The 23,450-nt window shown below is 42.8% G+C and overlaps 1 protein-coding gene across 2 annotated transcripts in view; it reads left to right on the forward strand.

Annotated features, from left to right (window-relative positions):
* Positions 1-17,563: 17,563 nt before the first annotated feature.
* Positions 17,564-23,450, forward strand: part of PTPN4 (protein tyrosine phosphatase non-receptor type 4) — a 109,555-nt gene continuing 103,668 nt past the window's right edge. The window contains exon 1 of one of the 2 annotated variants that reach the window (XM_054277560.1): positions 17,564-17,656. The gene's annotated coding sequence lies outside the window, so the exon portion shown is untranslated. The remainder of the gene's footprint in view (positions 17,657-23,450) is intronic. The other variant, XM_054277559.1, reaches the window with a different exon arrangement.

Here is a 23,450-nt window from a genome sequence, read left to right on the forward strand (position 1 = left end):
TACAGCCTATATGGTCTTTGTAGGAACAAAATTCTTGTGACTGATTTTTAAGCTAAAGAAAATTCATGTGCCTTTTCTACCTGCTTTTATTTTGTGCTGACACAGGCTGATATAGCAAATAAATAAATAATGTCTGCACAAAGCTGTACTAGAATCCTGTAGGTTTTATAGCATGGTCACACCTGAACAGCTTGATGATGTTGAGTATGTAAATTAAAGATGTTCTTGCTGCATAAAAAGATGCTGCATGTTGTGACAAAGCTGAAACACTGACTTACAAATTAGCTGTGCCATCCGGTGAGCTTGTTAAGCAGCATCCCCTCAGGAGACAGCAGTAAATGTGAATGATCAGCCATGAATCCACTTAGTGGATATCCTGTAAGGATTCATTTGGAGCCCACATTTTTTATCTGCAGACAGTTCTGAAAAACAGTATCTGTGAAATGATTCTTTAGTGCAGACATTTGGTACAGGGCTGGTGTTACAACTCCATGACCACCTTGTTCTCAAAGTAATAATAAAGGATTTGACTAGGAAATCATGTGAGCAGGATTCAGTGCATGTCAGCCGTGGGTACCGGCAGCCAGCCTCCCTTGGGAGCACACAGGACTCTGCGTTAAGGCAAATCTGCTTTCCCCCTCCCTTGAGACAGAAGTTCCAACCTGCAGAAACAGCACAACTTCACACTTCAGCTCTTATTGACACCTCATTGCCAGAGGCATTACTCTTTCATTTTGAGACCTTTTCCTTACCGCTTTTGCAGGTTTGACCTGCTTTTTCTTTTCTTTTTGAGAACTAGTGTTACATGCTATTCTAAATGAGACACTTAAACTCTCTATGAGAGATCCCTTCTCAGAGCTCTTCCTTGGGGTTTTTTCTCTGTGTTACCCCTGATGTTATCTACACAAGTAGTCTGTGTTTTTAGGAAGTCATTGATCTCTTCTGTATCGAATCTTAGCATGTTCATCAAGGACCTGTTTCAAACAGGCAAAATCCTCTCCACTTTTCCTTCCTATCCTTGGTGTCTGGCCTCTGGCTAATGTATTCATGCTGCCTCCCTCCGCAGCCTTCATTCTGGAAAGCTTTGCTTGCTAAGTACCTGACTTCCTCCAAAGACCCCTCTAGGAGAAAATGAGGAGCTATTGGCAAGCTGAGGAATAAATAGCTGCAGCCTCCATGCTGGGACAGGGCAGAGTGCCTTCAGACCAGGCTCTGACACGAGGTTATGTAGTCCAAGTCACAGTTCTGCAGGGTGTTTTAGTCACCTCAGCTCTAACAGGCTGTGTGATGTAAAAGCAAAAATGCATTTATTTTGCTGAATGTCTGAGCAATTGTATCTTAAATATATATTTTCCATTTATATTTTCTCTTGAGAGGCTATTCATGCAATAATAACCTGAATTGCTTTGTACTGAAAAGACCTACTTTAATGCCTTTTCTCAGCTTCAGAAACTATGTTTCAATTTTATTCTAGCAGGATCTAATTCTTTATTTCACTCAAGCCAAACCCAAGATGTTCACACTACTAAAAACAAACAACAACAAAAAAATCCCCAGCCTGGCAGTTTCAGCAAAATTTTAACAGTATTAAATGATGCATTAGCCAAGGCCTCATTACTCTCACCAGATATAGATAGCATGGTGTGTTATAACTATTAGCAAAATTGACCTTCAGTTGTGAAATTAATAGATTTGAGGCACATTTGGCCAAACTTCTACACTTAGTTTGGCAGGGCATCCCCCCAGGCTACTCTGAGATATGCAGTACTGCTGGCATGTCAAAGCTAATAGCATAGAGCTGTATTCTCCTCCTAAGGTGGGGTGTGAAGGTAGAAATCACAAGTGATGAGCCTTCAGGTGGGCTCAGAGCACCTCTCTGCATGGACCTTATTCTAGAGTTAGTTGCAATATTTGGGGCCAGATGAGGTTACAGGGACCAGTCAATCTGACCATCCATCAGAGAACTACACCCACTGCAGTTGGTAAATTTGCTTCATACAAATGATATTGCTGCACCTGGGCTGCTTTCAATTGAGCACTATATTTCCCTCTTTGTTCGTGCCTCAGCTTTGGCAAAATCACTAATATACAGTGACAAAAAGCTCTACAAAGAATACTGTGAGCCTTGGGTAAAATGCCAAGAAGTGTAATTACTGATGTGCACAACAAACCATTTCACTTGTGGTGGAAGTGTGATCCTAGCATTGACTTTTTCTATTAAACTTTGTGTATGATGCATTAACAGTGCTTCAGTGGGTGGATATAAAAATCTGTCTCTTGTTAGAGCTGCCTCAGTGCCTGCCCTCCAACAGCCTCCAAACCTGTGCTGTGCTCTGCCAGGGGGTACTGCAGTGGTGTGAGAAACGATCACTTTGGCACATGAGAAGCCAGATAGTGAGAGGGGACATGGCAGCACATCCTGTGTGCAAGATGGCACCTGCCACAGCACCCTGCATGGTGCAGGCAAGGGAGTCAGGGGGTGGCAGAGTGGGCAGGAATTAAATGAGGAATCTATCCCCTGAGATGGGGAGCTGCCAGTGTGCCAGTGTATCCTGGCACTGCATGTGGGGCACAACCTGCTGTGCTTGGGGCTGGGTGAAGCCCTTTGTCTCATCCTCATATGAATGCACTGATCCAAGGCATGCATGAAAAAAGAGCATTCCCACAGTTCCTATTTCTATGTAAGAACATTTTCTAAATCCCTAAATATAACTTCTGTGTTATCCACTTGGTCCACCTTCAGCAAATTGCTTTTGAAACACACTTGGTAAATGGTTGCTTCGTGTGGCTTAGCCATCCTGCACAAAGTTTAATTTCCTCTCTGCCCCACATTCAGAGGTTCTTTACTTTCCCTAAAATATGTGTGAGGTGTCTCACTAGGATCCTCAGATCCACAAAAAAGGACAGCAAAAGGAGTCAGTGGCACACTGGATTATCCATCTTCCAAAGGTGGAAATTTTTGGAAGGAACAAAGTGTAACAAGAGTCAGGGATGTGCTGTCAGATGCTGTGGTTACAGGGCTGGTAAGAAGAGGTGGGGGAGTGCATCAGAATCTATGCAGTGTTTGGATAAATCCAGAAATAATGGTCTTGTACCAGCCCAAAAAACTGGTAAAACTTGCTCAAGTTCAAGAGATTACAGGCAAGAAGATAGTCAGTAAAAGATAGAGTAGAATCAGGAGAGAAGCAGGGAGGATTGGGAGAGTGAGAGGGGATAATGAGAAGGAATAAGTTTTTGTAGTTGTTGGCTTTTTATAAGCCAACAACTCTGCCCCACACTGCTGCTCACTCACTGCCCCTGGTGGGATGGGGGAAGAGAATTGGAAGGGTGAGAAAACTCTTGGGTTGAGGAAAGCACAGTTAAATAACCAAAATAAGATAAAATTTTATCTTATTTGCGATGAAAAGAAAATTATGAAAGAGGAAAAAATAGAACCCCAGAAAGACAGGTGATGAATAAAACCCCAACTGCTCACCACCAACAGACCAGTGCTCAGCCTGTTCCTGAGCAGTGGCCCCTCACCAACCTTCCCCAGCTCTGTATGCCAAGCATGATGCCATATGGGATGGGACATCCCTGGGGTCATTTGGGGTCAGCTGTCCTGGCTCTGTCCCCTCCCAGCTCCTTGTGCACCTCTCAGCCATTTCACTGGTGGGTGGTGCAGAAAAGGCCTTGACCGTGTATGTGCTGCTCAGCAATAATGGAAACACCGTGAATTATGAGTGCTGCTTGCAGCACAAATCCAAACCACAGCCCCAGAGCAGCTACTGTGAGGAAAGTGAGCTCTACCCCAGCTCAAGCCAGCACAGTGCAAGAGCAGTGCAGTATTTCTTGAATGTGCTAAATGGAAAAGTGGTAATCTGCTGAGATTTTGTATCATAGGGTCAGTTTATGTGTGCATGCATTTTCCAGTGCTTGATACCTGAAAGTGGTATCACTCATCCAGACTTTCCTGAGACTAGTTCTACCATAAAATGACAGGCACTCAACAATTGTGATTTGAAGACAAGTTAAATTTATTTAGTATCAGCAGTGCATCCTTCTACATGGCTTGGGGCAGTGTGATGCATCATATGCAAGGCAAGAATATTAACTAATCTTATAGGAATATAAATGTGTTAAAGAAATTCTGCCCCAAAAATGACTTCCTTGATTTCAGTAATTCCTATTACTATTTCTTTTTCAGCAAACTTTCCAATACTGCAAACTGCAACACTTCCTGGCTTTGTTGCTGTTTCTTGTATGGAGCAAAAAAGGTCCACATAATATTTGGGTTTCTCCCTACAAATGGCAAGAATAAGCTCCAACCCAGGGACTTTGAAAATGAAATGCTTCCTCCCTGGTATTCCTTAGCAAGCAAAATTTCTCCACCCAAAAATTGTCTGATGCTGTGCAAACACAGAAGCCAGCAGAAGTGGAAAAGAAACACAGGAATATTTTTGCTTTCTTCCCTAGTACAGGCAGATAAAGAGCAATATTTATCTGCACACATGAGATCACTTAAACTTTTGTAATACCCTATCAAATTTGTATTCTTCCTACCTCCCCCACTGGCAATAACATGCCACCAAACGAGTTCTCTAAGTCACCCCTTGTGACGCTGCCTCTGTTGGTCTGACTCCCGGAGTCACCTGTGTGGTCCTGCCTGCAGTTACCAGCAGCTTGGTGGAGGTGCTCAGCAGGGCTGTGGGAGAGGCTGCCCAGCCCTGCTGGTTCTCATGTCAGGCTGTGATGGGCTCTCTCCAGCCTGTTCTCTTGCCATGAAGCACCTCTCACAGGGGAGACCTGGAGCAGCCCTTGAACTTGCTGCTCCACCAGCACTCAGAAGACTGAAATCCCTGCCTGAAGAGCAGAGGTGCAAATCTGCTGCTGCCCTGCCACATCTGCCCTTCTCTGTGGTCTGTGCCCCCCACATGCCTCCAGCTTTGCCAGGAGGAATTCTCATCCTTACAGCTGCTCCTCAGCCTGACCTCTCTGTTGGAAGGCTGCCAGCAAAACTAGAAATTAATTTCAGGTCTAGTGGTGGTTTTACGAGATGCTACTGCTTGTGTGCTGGGAACATGATTCAATTCCCAGAGTCACTGGGCACTGAACAGACTGTGCAGAGTAACAGTTTTCAATCAATACTGACGTGAGCTGGAGATGAACCCATCTGGAAAAGATAAAAGCTCTGCAAAGCTCCCATTTACAATTCCCTTTGACATGCTGATTCCCTACCACTGGCCGATCCCTTCCTTCCCAGGATCATTATGAAGCAAACTCTATTTCATTTAGGTCATGACCTTATGTCTGATTTTTCAGAGAATTATGACCTACTTTGAGGCTGGGCTTTGTGCTTGTTTTTAACTCTTCAGATGGAGTAAATAGTAAGTAAGTTAATTACCTGAGGACAAGCATTTATTTTTAGTACTTTTAATAATTTATTTTTAATATTTTTAATAGCTTCTCGGTATAACCAGTGCAATGTAAAAATATTTAGGGCCCTTCTTTGTAAATCTGTGGCTTTTACTCCTAACCTTGACTTTTACTCCTCACTGCAGAGTATTACATGAAATTCTGCCAAAATGAAACCTCTGGCCTGAAACACTGTAGAGTCCATAGCTTAGAATAAATAATGCTTCATCTTGCCACTGGCTAAACTGATCTAAGTTTAACCATGTCTACAGGAAGAAAAGAAAAACAAAAAAGGAGATTCCCCCTCACCATGCTCTTAATCCACCTTTCTCTATACTAATCTGAAGATGAGCTTGTGAATGGTCAATAAGGAGGCCAGGGCCCAGTTTGATGAGCATGTGGCCTAGATCCTCAGCTGATGTATATAATTTATATTTTGAACCTCATCACACCAGCAGCAGATTATGTTCCTGAACAGTAAATATTGACTGCCATTAGGCCCTGTTGAGCTTCAACAAACCATTCTTTTCTATTCTAGTTCTTTTCCCAGATTAAGACCAGATAAGCAAATTAAAGTATGTCACAGCAGGACAGGCCAATATAGCAGGGTTTTGAAGCTGTGTTTTGATTTTTGCTAGAAAGGAAGTGTATCACTGATGCTGTACCTTAACCAGGTCATATTGCAGCTTTCTCAAATTACATTTACCCCTTTCTTGAAACAATAGAGGTGCTGCTAATTGGGTTACAACACACAGCACATTTCTGAATAGTGTGGTACATAATAAGTCGACCTTTAGGAATGGGGGGTAACCAAAGACCTGATAGAGACACAGCCCTGAAGACCTTAATTAGCTGAAACCATCTCCGACCTTCACTTGGCTTTGTCCAAGCAGAGCCTCCAAGACAGGCTGGAACACATTTATCCAATAAACTTGTCACATGAGAAAGGCTCTGCAGCAGTGCCTGGTTGGGCCTGCCTGCACTGAGAGGTAAGAGGATCTCAGGTTGTTTACCAGAAGGTGTTGCACAACGCACAAGTTAAAACCAGGCTGGCAGGCTCTGTGGGAGCCACACTGCATAGCACTTCCCCAGCTGCCTGGGTCAAGGGCTTGCATAACATCAAGAAATGTGTATCTCTGATATTATTTGAAGAAGCTTCATAAAAAATATAATCTAGTGTAATTTTCCAGCTCAGCATGCAATTTTGAATTTCTAAGATATAAAGAGAAAAAAGGAGTAGCTCATTGTATTGGCATATATTATTTGGTTAATTTCAGATTTTGTGGCACTCTCAGTAAACCATTTCACACATTTAGGTAATTTCTTGATACAATTGCATATGAATAATAATGCCAGTAAACACAAACTTGCTTTATCCCTCTTTTATGCAGTGCCAAGTAAGAATCTCTGATGAAGTCAGAGCAGTTACTCCAAAGTGAAAAGCACGAGTCTCACCCTCACACCACACAGAGCAATGCTGTCACTGTTTTGTTTTAAACACACTATTCTGTGCTAAATCTTCAAATTTACGTTATTTGACTCAACAAATGTTTGATGGTCTCAGTGTAGCATCTAGTGGAGAAAGGGTAAATAACAGAAAAAATGCAAAGCAGAACAGTGCCATTAACCCTGGTGCACAGTGGGCATGAAAGTGTGTCCTGTTGGGGAGGGGGAATACTGGGAATGTTCCCTCAGATCATTCAGTGGAACACTTTGGGGGTTTCTGCAAAGTGGCTGCAGTTAACTGGGTACAGTGCAAGGCTTCTAATCCAGGCAGAGCAGGATGGTATCACTGGCCTGAATTCAGCTCAGGAGAGTCTCTGTGTCTGAGCTACACAATTGCTATGAAGGCAAATTGTCCTTTAGAAACTTCCCTACTTGGTTTAAATTTGCTTTTGCTGCAGCAATAATGTTTCTGTCCTGGCTTAGTCAGTTTTGTGTTTTATGAGTACATGCTAATCCTGTTCTCCAATACTAAACTACAGAGCCAGAGCTGCTGTTCCCCAGATTTTGTCCTGACTTAGCCCTTGCACAACCCAAACAATATCAGTGTTGCTGCAGCAGCTGGTCACACTGGAAACACCACAGCCAGATCTGGCTCACAGGAGACTTGGCTCAGGACTGGTCCAGGACCCGTGGTGCAGCCAGACCTTGCAGGGCTCAGGGAAGTTGTGAATGCACAAGCAAAGCAGGAATTGTTCCCGCTGCCTTTGCATATTTAATCTGGGATTCAAGGGCTTAGCTTTCGAGACATACCAAATCTCAGCAGGTCCTGAAAAATGGGCTCCTCTTTGTAATTACTTAACAGCAGCAAAAAAGGCTTAGTGTAACATTTTTAATATAATTTTTTCTGAATGTCATTATTATATTCTGTTTATAAACAAATTAGAATAGCATATCCATGTAAAAGAGAAGAAATCTTAATTTTCAATAACTGTGACCTTAACAGAGTAAAGAATAGAAGGCTTGTTTTATAATTATTTTCTTTGAACTTTATTGTGACTTTTTAAGTGCATAACGTCTTCAGTATTTCATGGGGAGGTGAACAAAGAAGCACAAATCCATACACCAGAGTCTGCCTCTAGGCACAGTGCATAGTGAAGAGTCCTCCACTGTTAGGAGGGGAGACAGCTATGAAATTAATGATGGCTTTGTAGAGCCAGTTCCTCATGATATGGCATGGAAATGTGCTGCCTTGGGCAGGAATACAAAGTAGAGGGTATGTCCCTCATTAAAAGTACCTCTAGAGAAAACTGTGACAAATCCAAAATTATCTAAGATACAATTTCTTTGCAATTCATGAGGCCTTTGTATGTTGCCACATATGTGTAGCAAGCAATTACAGAAGAATCTGCGTTAGCCTTGTGGCACTAACCAATAGGCAGCAGACTCAAGGGTTCCCCATTCTGTATCTGCCCTTACTAAATCTTGGGAGCAAGACAGGCCAGACTGCTACCTCCTGAATCCCCATTAGCACATTGGAAGGTGTCAAGTAGGGGGGATTCCTGTTTTCCTACCTTGGTGCAAAGAGTAGAGCTGATAGTGCTGCCTGCAAGCAGTGGCACTGCCCAGCTGTCTTCCAGAATGCCTCCCAGGTAATCTAAAGTGCCTTTCAGCTCTGTGCTAATCTCAGTCCAGCCCCTCATTACTTGATGTTTTCCTGCTCCTCTGAACTGCTGAGGGTGCTGTCCCGTGATCCCATAACTAGTTCACTGCAATGAGGGTAACTATCCTGGTTTTGAATACTTAAGAAATGGCAGCAGACATCACCAAAAAATCCCTCTCACTGCAGTCCAGTGACTGCTGAGCCTGGAGCTGGACAGAAAGAGCTACAGATTTTTACCTTTTGATGCAGAGAGGAATATAATCACACTTTCTACTGTCTTAAAAATGACTTGGGAGTATCAGTAACAACATTACTGGTAAAGGCAAGTGTTCAAAAAAGAGTTTGTTTCCAAGATTGTGAAATAATATAGGTGCATTTTAATTTTCATTCTGTTGTTCTTTGGGGTTTTTTCTGACTTATTAAACTTCCACATTTTCAAGTCCCCGCAACTATTATGACTAGAAACATCATCATTATCACTCATCATCAATACCATGGCTGCTGGTAACACTAGCACATGAAAGCTAAGATTCTTAGATAACAAGCAAATTTTATGAGCTGTGGGTAACATTACAGACCTGCTATAGATCAGATAAAAGCCACATTCAACGTGCAAATAAATGCCAGCCTTGGTGGTGGTGTCACTGAGAGATCCTGTCCTCCGTGTGTGGTCCCTTTGGGATTGAGTAAGGAAGGTGCAGGTAGAGCAGTGGTGTAAGAGCAATATTGTGCTTTGCTGGTGTCAATGTTGTCAGTCCATAGGGCTCCTAACTCACCCTTCACTGGCACCTCTCTTCTTCTATTCCCTGGTAACCCAGAAGCCACTTTTGTGTCTGTGAAAGCATCTTTCCAGGGTTCTATTCACCAAATGGCAAATAGTTTGAAAATTCCTGCTGGCTCTCTGGTCCTCTTGTCTTTGCTGGAAGTTTCAGATGTTAGCTGGTACACTCTACCCATGCTATTGTTAGGATACAAATATTTTTATATAAAAAGCAACACGTACAACATTTTGCATTCTTGATCTGAAAATATTTTTCTGCCTGATTAGAAAATGCAGTGAGCTGAATTTTCTGTAAATATTGATGCTTTTTTATTGTAATTGGTCTGGCTAATTTCTACATGATCAGCCCAAGCTTTCTAAAATTTTTTCTGCTTATGACATGAACTTTGGAACCACTTCAGGAAGCCAGAAAGTGAACATTCTATGAATCAAAAGTGCAGAACAGGTTATACATTATATATATTGGAAGAACTTAACCAGTCAAAAAATCTGTCTTGGCAAATTTTTTTGCAGGAGGCCAGAACGTGGGTGTACCAGGAAGTATTTTGCACATATGTTTTGTTTAGTTGAGTTGCTGCTGTGCCATCTTTGTCTTTTTCTTAGGACAGGCCAAATTTGGCAGTTTTCTGTACCGCACTCTAATTCAAGGTCAGAGCAAACCACAACAGTCAATAGATGCTCTTTTATTTTCCTCTTCAGAAATACTTGTAAAGAACACTTACTTTAGTAACATGTCATGTTACACTGCAATGGACAAAGGCATTTTCAGGACTGGGGGTGCATTTCTGGCTGTTTCACCAGCAGGGGAAAAGCCCTGCACTGCTGCTGGCTGTAGGCAGACGATGCTGACCTCAAAACCACAACTGTGAAACTGTGGTGCAGAGAGAGGTGACACATGGTCTCCACTGGGTCTCACATGGGTGAGGAGTTCTGTGCAAACTTTTATAAAGAAGCCTGGGAAAGGCTGAAGTAACCAAGCACTACAGTATTTTTTTTAAATCCTCAGGAAAAAAAAATGGGAAGGGATGACAGCGAGGCCATTTTCTCCTCTCTTCTTCTATATGTACTGGTAATTTTCAAAAGGCTTCCTGATGTTGTACTGGAAACAGGGCTGAAATATGAAACTGCCCATCTGAAAGTGTGACCTTATTCCAGTGTTTGTCTTGTAGATCAAGGAAGCAAAACCAACTCAAGCAACTTCTTTACCGATGTACAGTGTGCACTGCTTATCTACACAAGTTGCTGTCACCTTAAGAGAATAAAGTGCTATGGCCTTCACTCAGGGATCTTAGCAACAGAAATGTAAAAAGCATTGAGTACAAAACACAGCAACCTGTGCACTTACATCATTGTTATTAGAACCAGTGCTATCTGACTTCCAGCTTTGAAAGAAAACTGTCTACTTTCTGGATAGTTACCTACAAGTCAGTCAAATAAAAGTCAATGTAAAGTTAGGGGAAAACAAAGCCTTTGGAGGTGAAACCTGTATGTGTCAGCTGCTCATTTCAAATATTACTTCAATTATTTTTTATCACTGTAGAAAGAAATCAATAGTAGGATTGAACCAATTCCACACAAATGGAGCCCACTCATACTCTGCTTTTTGCATGTGTCTTTCTCTCCTCCCAAATACTCCAGAAATTTTCTGAAGAGTTCCAAATCCAGAAAGCTTTAGTGGCAGTTGTCAGTGCTGGGTTACTTAATGATGGGCTTAGAAAAAGGAAAAAAACTATTCTAAAACTTGCAACGCAGCTCAAACCAAAGTTATAGCCTGTTGCAGAAATTACTGGGTGAGGTTCTTTGGGCTAAGTCAAAATGAAGGTCTAACTAAACCATCATTTTTGGCTTTGTATCTATGCAACTGGTTCTAAATTAAGATCTTAAAATGTTGATAAAAACCCTTTTAAAGTTCTAAAAACGTTCATTAGATGTTCCATTGATTTAAATGTTTTACTGGGATTTCTCAGGTTCAGTCCCCACAGGATATGAGAGGAAGCAAGAGGTTTGAGGTGGGGACATCTCTCTGCTGCAGCTGCAATGCAAGAAAGGCTGACCCAAGTCACACCAAAAGTCCAGGTAACCTGCTGCCCTGCAGTTCCCTACAGTGGAAATGTAAGGAGAGAGCAGTTACAGCCTAATTTCTCCTCCTATTTACCAGTTCAATCTCTGAATATCTAAGGATGGAATTGGAGGCTCTCTCCATTTCTCTGTAAAGCAGCCTCTTTTTCTGCAAATTTGTCTGGAACTTCTTGCAGCCCTAAGTATTTTTGGCATCTAAAAGATCTCATGATGATGAATTATCCAAATTAAGCAGATGTTGTTTAAATAGTACTTCCTTTTGCTTTTTTTACACTTCCATTTGAAAAAATATTATTAGATTCATCGTTGTTCTCGTAAGAAATGAGTAATTGTTCACTATTCACCTTTCCCATGTCAGACTTGATTTTTGATACCTGTATTACATGTGCCATTTCTCATCTATATTCTAAGTAGTTCCAGAGTAATTAACCTGTCTTAGAAGGTATTCCGCCTTTCTGATCAATCTGGTCACTCTTTCCTGTTTTTTCGTGTTTTTCCAATGCTGAAGATGCTACCACATGTCAAGATGCTATAAGCAGAATTTTGTCTTGTATTTAAGGAAAGAACACGATTCCTGAAGATTTATACAGTAGCATTTTATTTTATTGTTGCTTTTTCATTCTCTTCTGTCCTTATCAGTCCAAATTGCCTCTCTGAGCACTGAGATAACAATTTCAGAAAACTTATCCATAGTGACTTCAAAATATCTTTGCTGACTGATATGAACTAATTAGAGCCTACTATGTTGCACAAGTATTTTTTTGTTTTCATTTCATTGAATGATCGTTGCATTTTAGCTGTTATTTTATCACCTACTCCATTTTTATCATGATTGATTTTTCTTTTGGCTACTTTGTGTCAGCAGTTTTGGCTTTGATTTTCCTGAAGAATTGTGAATCCCTAGAAAACACTGTCCAATCCTGTTTCACTTACCACTTGTGAACATGTTGTAAAGCTCGGGTGCATTTGGTATCTCAATGGTTACTCCCTTTGTGATCATTTACCCATCCATCCTCCCTTTGAAGCAGTTACCAATCACACAGAGAGCTTGCCTCCTGGGCTTTGAAAAACTCTTTGGGCAAATCTTCAAATGTGATTGCTTCATCCAGGCTGCATGTTAAATGTTCTTCAATCATGTCCATAGCTCCTTCATGGGTTGGACTGGGAAGATACCCCGAACATGCTCTGTCTCCCCTGGTGCCACACATTTGGATTTCCTTTCTGTGGCAATTAGACTGAGAGTAAAAGCAAGCTGGGAGGAGGAGAGGAGAAAGAAGATAGCAGGAGCTGGTACAAACTTGGTCTTCTTCCAACAGGGAGTTGATTAAGGCTGAAGATCCGGAGTCCCAGTATTTATACAAAGTCTACATAAGCCAGCTCCTCTTTATCAATATTTGCTGACTTTGCTGACATTTTTAAAGCTCTACCAGGTTTGCGGTTTCCACTTCTCATTACATGGTGATGAGCCATGTGTTTGACTGGGTTGTCATTTCTGTTTTCTCTGAAGTCTTGTCTAAAAACTTCTATTCTTACAGAACTGGGTTCACTCCAAACCATAAATTGCAAAGCACAGTTAATAGTTTGGCGATTTCAGATCCAAGCTCCCTTTGAACCCTGGGGTGAAAAATACATTGTCCTGGCAGTCAGGTACTGTACAGTTTACTGACTGGCTCCAAAACCACAGAAACCCACTTTTGCACATATGTTTTTTCTGACCATGCCCCTAAAAAAGGTTTAGTTGTAGCAATCACCTCAAAATCTGCCAAAAAGAACAGTGACAGAAAGAAGGTACTTAGTTTTCTCCTGTTTTCCCTGAATGCTTTTGTTTCATCTCTGTTGCCTGCTAGTTCCTCATATTCTCTGGCAGATCTGTTCTTGATGTGTTTGGGAAAAAAAAATTATGCTTCAAAGTATTTTTTTACCTGGTTTATTATGGTTTTGTTTTGCCAGTTTATGCTACTTGCCAGCATTTCTCCTTTTGGACAGAAGCAGAAAATAACAGTGTTCCATGAGTGAATGCACAAGTGGACTTCACAGAATCACTGGGCTGTTTGCAGTGGGTATCTAGAAATTCAACCTTGTGGTACTTTGATGTGCATTAAAGGCAAAGAAGTTTGTCAAAGGCTGGCTGGAGAAAAAAAGGACTTGGTGAAACATGGTCCAGAAACTGTAAGTACTGATGTTTCCATTATCTTTTTGTTTTTGTATCATTTCTGAGCATTATCTATAACATATATTTATAAAATAAATACAGCCAGCCTCCAGACTGGATGATAGCTGCAACAAGCTTATTACCACAAATTGCTATTTTGCAGTATTCTAACAATTAGTACTGTGGAGCTGTATGGCACCAGGTATTGCACAAACTTAAAGAGAAGGTGAGTCCTTGTCCCAAGCAGCAAAATTCTTCTATCCCCATAGCTTAGGACACTGCTAACACTCACATTCAGTATTTATATCCATACAATGCACTGTGGATACAGTAACAGTGATCCCAAAGCACAAACTGCTCTGCCATTAATGCTGAGCAGTGGCACTGCCCATGTGGAATTTGGCCAACTTTAAGGTTGTTCCCTGAGTAATGTGTGTATGTTGTAAGGGCTTTGCTGAATTAGGACCTTACTTTATAGAAAACCCATCTGCTAACAAACACGTTATGCTTGATCAAGCTTAGTATTAAGTGCCTTGTCTCCTCTTTTCACAGCTAAACTCCACCTGTAGTGAGAGTAATTTATCTTGAATTGCTTTAATGCAATGTTTAAGTATGTCTTCTTGGCCACAAAGCAGTTTGCATGTATTTCAGTGAGAGGCTTAAAATCCCATTCACATTTTTAATATACAGTTTTCTCACATAAATTAATCACAGCTTGGTTGGCAGGTCTTGCATGAGTAATAAGGTTGTTGGCACAAACACATACCACGGGTCTGTTAGGTAAAGGAAACACTTTTGTTTGCTTCTATATTTACACAAGAGGTTTAACTTGTACAAAACAGTTTAAGATAGTGGTGCTTTACTAGCAGGACACAACAGGCTGTGAGATAACATATCCTCCCCAAAAAGCATCAACAGAGTACAGATAAATCCCCACACACTGGTTTGAAAATTAAACTCTTGCTATGCAAAATATTTTCACAAAATGCAGTTTCCATTGCTTATGTACACAGGCAGACAACAGCCAGAAACTTGCTGTTATATGAAAGAGCCATGTTCTTGAAAGAGAATTGAGCTGAATGCACTTTTTACATGAGAAAGGAATGTGCTTTTTTGAGTAAATAATGACAAAGTGACATTTTAGTTTGCTTTCTCTCTTTCATTCATAATTTTGGGAAGTGATTGCTCAGGGTTTATTACATGTAACTCAGAATTCTGCAAAGTAAGTTTTTTGCTGAATTCGTCTGAGCAATGTCTGCACTCAAACATTCTGCAGTGCAATTTTGCTCCATTGCTTTTGTAAGAGCATGAGCTGGAGAGCTTTGTCTCAATATCTGTGTAGTGCTCTTGCAATGTAGGCCTGACCTGAGGTACTCTGCACATGGTGGGAATCTTCTACTGCCTCGATTTAGGGCTTTCAATCAAGTCTTCTGTAAACAACAAAATGCAGAAAAGACAATGCATTGCAAGGAATTAACATTGGAATGCACATATAATATCTGTATGTGTCACTAATTTTGTGTTAGATCAGCAAAACAAATCCCTTTGTACTACTGCAAGGTTGCATTTGCCAAAATGATGTTGTGTAGTTGTACAATCACCACAAGGAGTGGTTTGGGTTGCTCCTCCATCACACACCCTGTTGAAAGCAATGTATTAATTATTGCTCTTCTCAGATGGAACATAACTGTATGTCTGACACAAACCATGCACAAGGAAATTATATGAAAATGTGAGAGGCAGAATTGGAATCTTAAGTGCAAATGGATTGAAATGTATGTGTGCAATTTGTGCCTGAATTTGACATGAACTGAAAAAGAATTATCAGGCAACCAAGGCAACTCTGCAGCCAAGGATGCCTTTAATGCCCAGAGGAACATATGCCCTGCTGGAGAGGCTGGCAGCAGCTCACAAATGCAGGATACAGTGGTGGGATGTCTCTGCTTGCACCACAATCAGTCTGTCAACTACAGGGATGTTCAGGAAGAGCTGGAAGAACAGGAGTGCAACAAGGAATGGCATTACTGATGCTGTGTGTATTATTTTGGGGCTTTATGAAATCATCAGTCTAGGAATTGTTCAATCTAGGGGAATCATTCACATTTCAAGCTTTGTCATATTTTAGATTTTTGTTAATAAAATGTAAATCTCAGCAATTTATAAGTGTTTTCTATTCATTATCATTAAGAAGTCTATTATTTAAAAGAGCTCCAGAGATTGTGATCTGAAATTTCTGCTTGACTGCTTTCCCCAAATTCGGTCTTCTCACCCCTGATTCACATTATTCCTGGAAGAAGTCATATGGAATATCCTGTGTATCATAATACTCACTAAGTAAATGGGAAAGGTTACAAGTCCTTGGGTTATTTAGCCCATTATCATGGAAGGGGTATGACTGCTTTATTAAAAGCAATTGAGGGAAAACACTGCTAAGAGGGAAGGAATATTTAAGCAAAAGAACAAAACTGGCACAAGAACAATTTAGGCTGGAAATGTATAGAAAGTTTGCAAACATCAAACAAATGAGATTTTAGAATGCTTCCTAATTAGAGGAGAACATACAAACTCCTTCAGTATTACTCCACATCTTGCTATGGTTAGGAATTTAATTGTGAAATCCAAGAACTCATTCCCAAACACTGGACTCAGTAATCTTAAGGGTCTTTCCCAGCCTAAATGATTCTATATATTCTATGTGTCTGTTACTCAGTAAACAGCTTGTGAGAGGTTGTATTTTAATAAGTGGACATTAAAGGCATTTTTAACCAAACCCTTTCATACACAATGTAAGTACATCAAAGGACCGGGTTGTGTTAAACCACGTCTTTGAACGCAAACCTTCCCATGGGCCACATATGAAAATGTTTATGTGGCCAGGGCGCACAAACACCTCATGCTCTGGAAAGCTCCGGCGAGGACCTACAGGCACTAATAACCCCCTGGGACATTTGCAGGGTGAGGCTGGGCGGCCATGTGACCAAGACGGAGGGTTACGACATTTACACACCCCCACAGCTCCACTGTGGCTCATTTTTCCCTCGGAACGGAGCGGGCCAGAAGAGCAGCGTGCGGTTCCCACGGGCACAAGGGTCCCTCAGAGCACCCCGGGCCCCGGGCGAGCTGGGGGCGGCGGGAACCAAACTGAGGCACCGAGCGCCGCTGGGGACCGCCCGCCCCAGCGCACCGCCACAGGTATGAGTGACGGCTCATCTGACCAATCAGTGCTCACCGCCGGCTTCAGCCATGGTAAGGCCAGCCAATCAGACCGCCAGTTGCACTCTCGGTCCTGCCCCCTCCCTTTTACGGACACATGACGGACCAATAGAAAGGAGAGCACAGCGCCCGCCCCCCATCGGCTCTCGCGAGCTCTCGGGGGCCGCCTCCCGCCCTCCGCCGGGTGACTGCGCAGCCGCCATGTTGGTTGCTATGCTGCCCGCGTGAGGCGGGCAGGAGGGCGGCGATGAGGGGAGGAGGCTGCAGGTCCTCCCCCCTCCTCCCCCACGGGCGCTCGCTCGCTCGCCGGCAGGGAAGGCGCCTCCGCAGCGCCCCGGCGCTCCACCTCCCCCCGGTCCCCTTTGCCTCCCGGCCGGGGCTGCGTGCGGGGCAGCCGCCGGTCCGTGCGAGGCAGTGCCGCGCCCCGTGAGGGACAGCCCCGGCCCGTGCGGCCCCTCCGGCCGGTCGCTGTGAGGAGAGGGGGGAAGGAGAGGCCGGAGGGTGGGGGTGTCCTCCGCCTTCCCCCCGGGGCTCCTCCGTCCTCTTCTCCCCCAGCTTTTTTTCCTTCTCCTGCCCCCCGCTCCCTCGGCCCAGTCGCCGCAGTACGATGCGGCGCTCGCCGCTGCGGCGGGGCGCGGGGCGGCTGCTGTCGCTGCTCCCGAGGCTGCGGCTCGGGCGGGCGCTGCGGGAAGACTGAGGGGGGGGGGGGGCGGCGAGCGGCGCCTCCGCTCCCGGTCTCGATCCCGATCCCGCGGGGGGGTGCGGGCGCTGCGCGTGCCCGAGCGTCTGCGGCGCGCGTGCCCGTGCGCGCGCCCGCGGAGGCGGGTTGGGGGTCGCGTGGGGCGGCAGCGGCGCGAGCGCGCAGCCCCCGCGCCTCTCGCCTGGGCGCTCCCCGCTCCATCTGGAACCAGGACGTGGACGGTACATGAAGGTAAAGGCGGCCGCCGGCGCGCTCGGGGCTCCGGGCTGGGGGCACGAGGGGTGCCGCGAGCCGCGGCCGTGTGTGTGCTGTGACCCCCCCGCTCCCCCTCCCGCAACTTCGCGCTCAGCTCGCCGCGGGCGGAGAGCGACTGCCCTGAGCCCTTTTGGGAGGGGGGGTGGCCGTGTGCGTGCGCTCTCCCTCCGCTTCCCCCTCCGAAAAAGCAGCAGAGCCGGCTCCCCTCGGCCAAGGGGGTGTGTGGGGGTGGGGGGGAAATAGCCTCGAGGGGAACGAGCTGCGGGGGCAGGTCGGGGTCTCCAAAATGCACTGAACTCCGCCGAACGCCCGAAACGGATTTTTATTTTAGCGTGTTTAATAAAAAACTTTGCGATCCTGTGCTTTCTAGGCACATGTGCGCGTTGCCCTGGTTATGGGCAGGGAAAATAGGTTTGAGTGCTGTCGCTGCATTCCTCTGGTACATTTTTAGTGTCTCCCTCGAGCAGAAGGCTTGTATAATCGCTGTGTCTATATGCGACAGAGGCTTTTCGTGTACCTGGTGATGGGTTAACTCGTGCATGCTGTTGCAGCACCGGCTGGAAGAAGCATAGCGTCTTTTTCCTTTCAAAAATCTCCAAGAGCTAGTAGCTAAAACTAGATAGCAGCCGGTGTACGTGAGATGTTCCCACCTCTGGTCTGTTCGAAGGATATACATCGTTCGGATGTAAAATACACGTGAACGAACTTTATGCTGTTATTTACAGCCATCCAGGACTTCAGTTTGGCCAAGCTGTTACAATTTTTGAAACTGTGAGGTAGAAAATATTTGTGTGACTTGGTGTATTACAGAAGTGCTAATGGATCTCAGCTGAAGGATAATTTTTAGGCTGCGGTGTGCACATACATTTGCTCACCCACGGGGCATCTCTCTTGCCCTGAGCTAAACTCAGAGTTCGGTGGTGAGGGGGGTTTGTGAGTGCACGTTTGGCTGCTTGTTTTGGCAAATAAGTGCTCTGTAATGTTGGGAGCCACCGACGTGTTCACACGCATGCAGACATGGTGTGCTCCTCACATTGGAAATGTGCGTTGCAGGAGTACAGGAACGAGTTACATTAGAATTGGTAAAACCATTTTTTGTTAGATATGTGTATTGTAGGAAAGTTTTCCAGTTCATTGCTTGAACATAATATATTCACTATTGTAATCTTATGGGTGCCATTTTCTTGACAATGGATTTCTTGCTTCACTGACCTAAAAAGTTGTTTTTACATATTGGCACGACTCTGGCTTGCACCATGTTGATAAAAAATGATTCTGGGTGATAAGCTTACAAATATGTACATGTGTGTCAGTATGTTTCCCAGGCAAGTTTATACTTTGTAACTCAGAAGTGTACTGTCGGTCCGATTTTTTTGCTATAATTTTGTTGTCATTACAGTTTCTTTGTATTTTTAGATGATGTGTGTGTTTTTAATTTTAGTTTTTCAGAGTCAGATTAAACATTGAAATACAAATGCATATTCTTCACAAGCTGAAATGTATTAAGTAATTTTACCTTTCAGTATGTTTTCCTTACGTTTGCAGTTAAATTTGTTTGGAATCAGATTTACCTGTTTAGAGTTTACTTCGATGGTTACTTCTTGTTCAGCCAAATTGGCCATGGAATGTATTGTTTGTTGCCATGCTTTACAGTTCTCATGTCCTGTTAATGTCTAATTTAGGATGTACACAGCAGTATTGATTGAACACCCTTGCTAAAAATACTTTCAGGGTTGGGTACACTTACACCATAGTAGCAGGAAAGTTCAGCCAATACAGTTTTTCTGTGACTAGAATTAATTAATTATTAGCAGCTATACTTTTAAAACATGAATAAAACCCAAAATCCTATAACCTTAGAAGTAGTGCTAATGGCTCTCTGTTAATGAGCAGGGTTCATGCAGTACTATTTACATGTCACTGCCATTAGCATATTTGAAATATATGGTAAGTTAATACTCAGGGTACATCAGATGGCTCAGATCCTGCAGTGGCGCCTCTGAGGGCAGATGTTTCCACCTGCACAGAAGTTGCTGCAGGAGTTTGAGCTCCAGCATTGGTTCAGGAGGCATCAGGCCTGTGTTTGTCCTGGGCATTGCTGTGTGTGAGTGCTTGGTGGTGTTTGTATGGTGTCACAGGGACTTGTGGGCATGCAGAGCTCCAGGGCTGGCAGCCTCATACAGCAGTGTGTGACATGATTGTGGGGATAAAGGCACTTCTAAAAGATTGCTTTCACGTTGTAACAGCACTGCTGAAACAGCCCCCTTTCAGCATCTGGGGGCTCCATTTCACTGGGCCGTTATTTATGGTTGCTACTTTGTAAGGATTTTGTTGGGTGTACATGGGAGTTGTGTGCCTTGGTTTGTGTGCACATGTAGAAGGTGGGATGCACACCAAAGGTAGCCAGGATGGGTCAGCCCTCAGCTCACCTGTGTGTGGGAACAAGAGCAGCTTGCTTGGGGCAGTTTAGGCTTTGGATGTAGTCAGTGGGTTGGGTAAATATCTTCTTAAAATTACAGTGGATTAATAGTCTGTTCTAACTTTTCTACTGGTCAAATCTTTAATTAAAACAAGCAGTAGACATGTGCATGGCTTTTTTTGGTGTTGGAATCAATGTTAGACTCTTTTCCCTAAACCGATAAATAGTGCATTCCTATGGTTTGTCTTCTTGGGTCTTCTTACTACCAATAGTTTGATCCTCTGATTCACCCTGATTGTGCCTTGCTCCTCCCCTCCCCCAGTTTGGGTTTAAATTTGGTGCAAGATCATATGAATCCCATGCCTTCACATCCTGTTTCTGTGTCACCTCACTTCCATTCTCACCAATTAAAAAATGGCCAAACAAGAGAATCTTTCAGCAGATGGTTGACTGTGCTTTTTTTTTTTTTTATTTTTTTTTTTTTTTTTTTTTTAAATACAACACTTTCACTCTGGTGCTGTCACTTTTCATTAAATGCCCAGACAAAATTCTCATGGGTATTAATGTCCTCCAACCTAAATAACTGTAAAAATGGTTTGTGTATGTATATAGTATGGAATTGTTCATGGGAGAAAGAAGGAACTGTGAAGGTGGAAGAGCAGAGGGAGGGGAGAATGGCCTGAGCAGGAGACAAAACCCAAGGAGCTCAGCAGAGTGCTGGTAATACAACAGCAGGTCTTTGCTGGCTGCACCAGCTGTTCATATATGCTTGTTTGGGAACAGAGGCTGGTTTTCCTTCAGGACTTGTAATCCCCTGAAGGAGCACAAAAACAATTTTCTGTAGGCTTTGGAAAACCTTTAATTTCTAAAATTTTAGAGTTCCTTTTAAGTCTATATATATATATATATATATATATATATATATATATACACACATATATATAATTATTACAGTGTTATATATGCAGGTACATATTCAAAATCTCCATCTTTATTTTGGAGAATTCCAGAATTAGAAAACTATTGCTGTTTGCTATTCGCAAAATAAATTACTTCAAGTTTATAGCAGTTAAAGTGTTCAGAGAAGTTTTATTGATGTGCTGACATAGCAGGATCAGGGTCCAGATGTGCAGGTTAAAAGAATCTGGTTAACAGCATGCTGAAGTGTGTTCTGGTTGTGTGCAGTGTCCCAGTACATGCACAGAATGTTACAGCTGGTGGTCACAGAGATTCTCAGTAGGTCACACAAACATAACTTGATGAATTTCTCTTTGAAATGTGAGAATTGAGGCAGCTTCTCCTTTCTCAGCTGATGCACCTTCAAACAAAGTCTTGGTTGGGTGATGCAATCGGGCCTCTCTTGGCACCCTGCTTTGTCTCACACTGCAATTACTCTTGGACAAGTTTCCTGTGACTATTGGATGATAAATGCAGTTCCAGTTGTGTGGTTTATGGGACGCTGCCATCTCTACAGTTACATGAGGAAGGGGAAATGGCTAATATCCATTTTCAAATAAACAGTCTTTTGATTATGAGTGTTTATGACCTGTAATGAAGAATGCTCTGGGAAATATTTTTCCCGATTGGAGTGTGAAGTGAGCTCTTCATTGCCACTTGACAGTTTTCAGTCTGACCCTAAGACTGATGAAGGAGAAATAGACAATCCACTTCCCATGACACGTGCATTCTTACATTGCCTTTCTGGGTATTTCTTATCTCTTTCAGGGTAACTAGATTAGAGAATAATAACTGAATTATTTTGCATGACCAAAAGCCCAGATCTTCAAATGACAATCAAATGTAGTGCTGCTAGAGATTAACATTTTCATACTTGGAATTTTTACTTTTTTAAAATTAGAGTGGTGTAGATAAGCTTTAAGGAGGATGTATTCAGTTCTCTCATTAGCCTGGATTTTGGACTTTAAATTAAAAATTGCTCAATATCTGCTAGTCAGAACCTTGTTCTACTGGTGCTTTTTCTTGGGAAACATCAGTTAAAGTCTGAAGGTATTGAGTTCTATATGGCTTTGCTATTTTGTTTGATAGTTTTAATAAGCCAATTGAAAAAAAAAATTAAATATAAGGTCTTTTCTGGTGTTTGCTAGAAGTAACAATTTGAATTGATTTGGTTTTGTGCTGTAAACTGTGCTTGGATTAAGAAAATGATCTTCATTTTGTCTCCAGAAGGATATTCACTTTTAAGACAGCTGAGTGTATTTTAGCTTTTCCTGAGTCCTTTGGCCAGTTTTTTGTGTTTGTGTACCAACATCTCTCTGACCTACAAATCCCCCACTCTCCCAAAAACCCACCCACCCACCCAAACCTCCAAGGAGCGTTTTGTGTCTGCTGCAAAAGACAGAAATGAGAAACAAATGATATCAGTAGTGCTCTGCAGCTTGTGTCAGTTATTGAGTGCAACGAAAGTTCCGTAAGTGGTGTTTTCTTAAATGAGAAAACGATTCTTAGTTAAGTTGTTTTTTTTTTTATGTCAGGTTTAAAACCAGCAACTGAAACTGTATCTGCAGCAGATCCTGTCCACGCAGCAGCTGGTGGCAGAGCCTGCTGTGGCTCCTTTGTCCCAGAGATGGGCTGGCATACTTTGTCTGGGAGGAGGTGAACAAGCGAGATTTCTGTGTTCTCTGGAAGGTGTATGTGCAAAGGAGTCCAAATGGGTTTGATAACCCTGCAGAGCTGTGCTTCTCAAAGGAGAAATTCAGTGTGACACACCAGAGCTTGTGCTCTCTTGTATGTGCCAGCAGAGACACAGGGCTGAAGTAACTCCATACTTAGTTCAGGCTTGACTAGAACTGGAAACGTTGTTCATTCCTGTCCTTCGGGTAGAGAAATTACCACATAGTCAGTAAAAGCACCTGGAAAATACACCAGTCAGTGGAAGAACAGTTATTGCTGCTGATGCCCTCTGAAATTCCAACTTAGCACAGTTTTTTATCCAGGCCAAGAGAGAATTTCTTGATGGTGCTTTCCCTTATATTTTCCTAGACCATGATGTTGCAAAACATATTAATTGTAATTAAAGTTCTTATAACTGATTTGAACAAAAAAAAAATGTAATGTATTGCTTTTGGTACTGAAAAAAAATTGCTTCTCAGATTTTACAGCTTTGACTCAATGTTTTTGCTTTTAAAAATGACCATTTATGAGGAAGATCACATAATAAAACTGGATTTGTTTTGTTTCTGTTAGCCTTGTCAGTGAATTCAGAGATGTTTTTGGGGAAAAAACCTGCAGTCTTCCCATGAAAAATTGGCTTTGGAGAGAGTTAAAATTAACATATGTCACTTTGCATTTGTCTGTCTTGATACGTGCAACAAGCTTTTGGTGTCATCTGAA

This window comes from Melozone crissalis, unplaced genomic scaffold (assembly GCF_028551555.1).
Source record: "Melozone crissalis strain CALT ecotype California unplaced genomic scaffold, PUWL_Pcris_2 ptg000023l_1, whole genome shotgun sequence".
Classification (NCBI taxonomy): domain Eukaryota; kingdom Metazoa; phylum Chordata; class Aves; order Passeriformes; family Passerellidae; genus Melozone; species Melozone crissalis.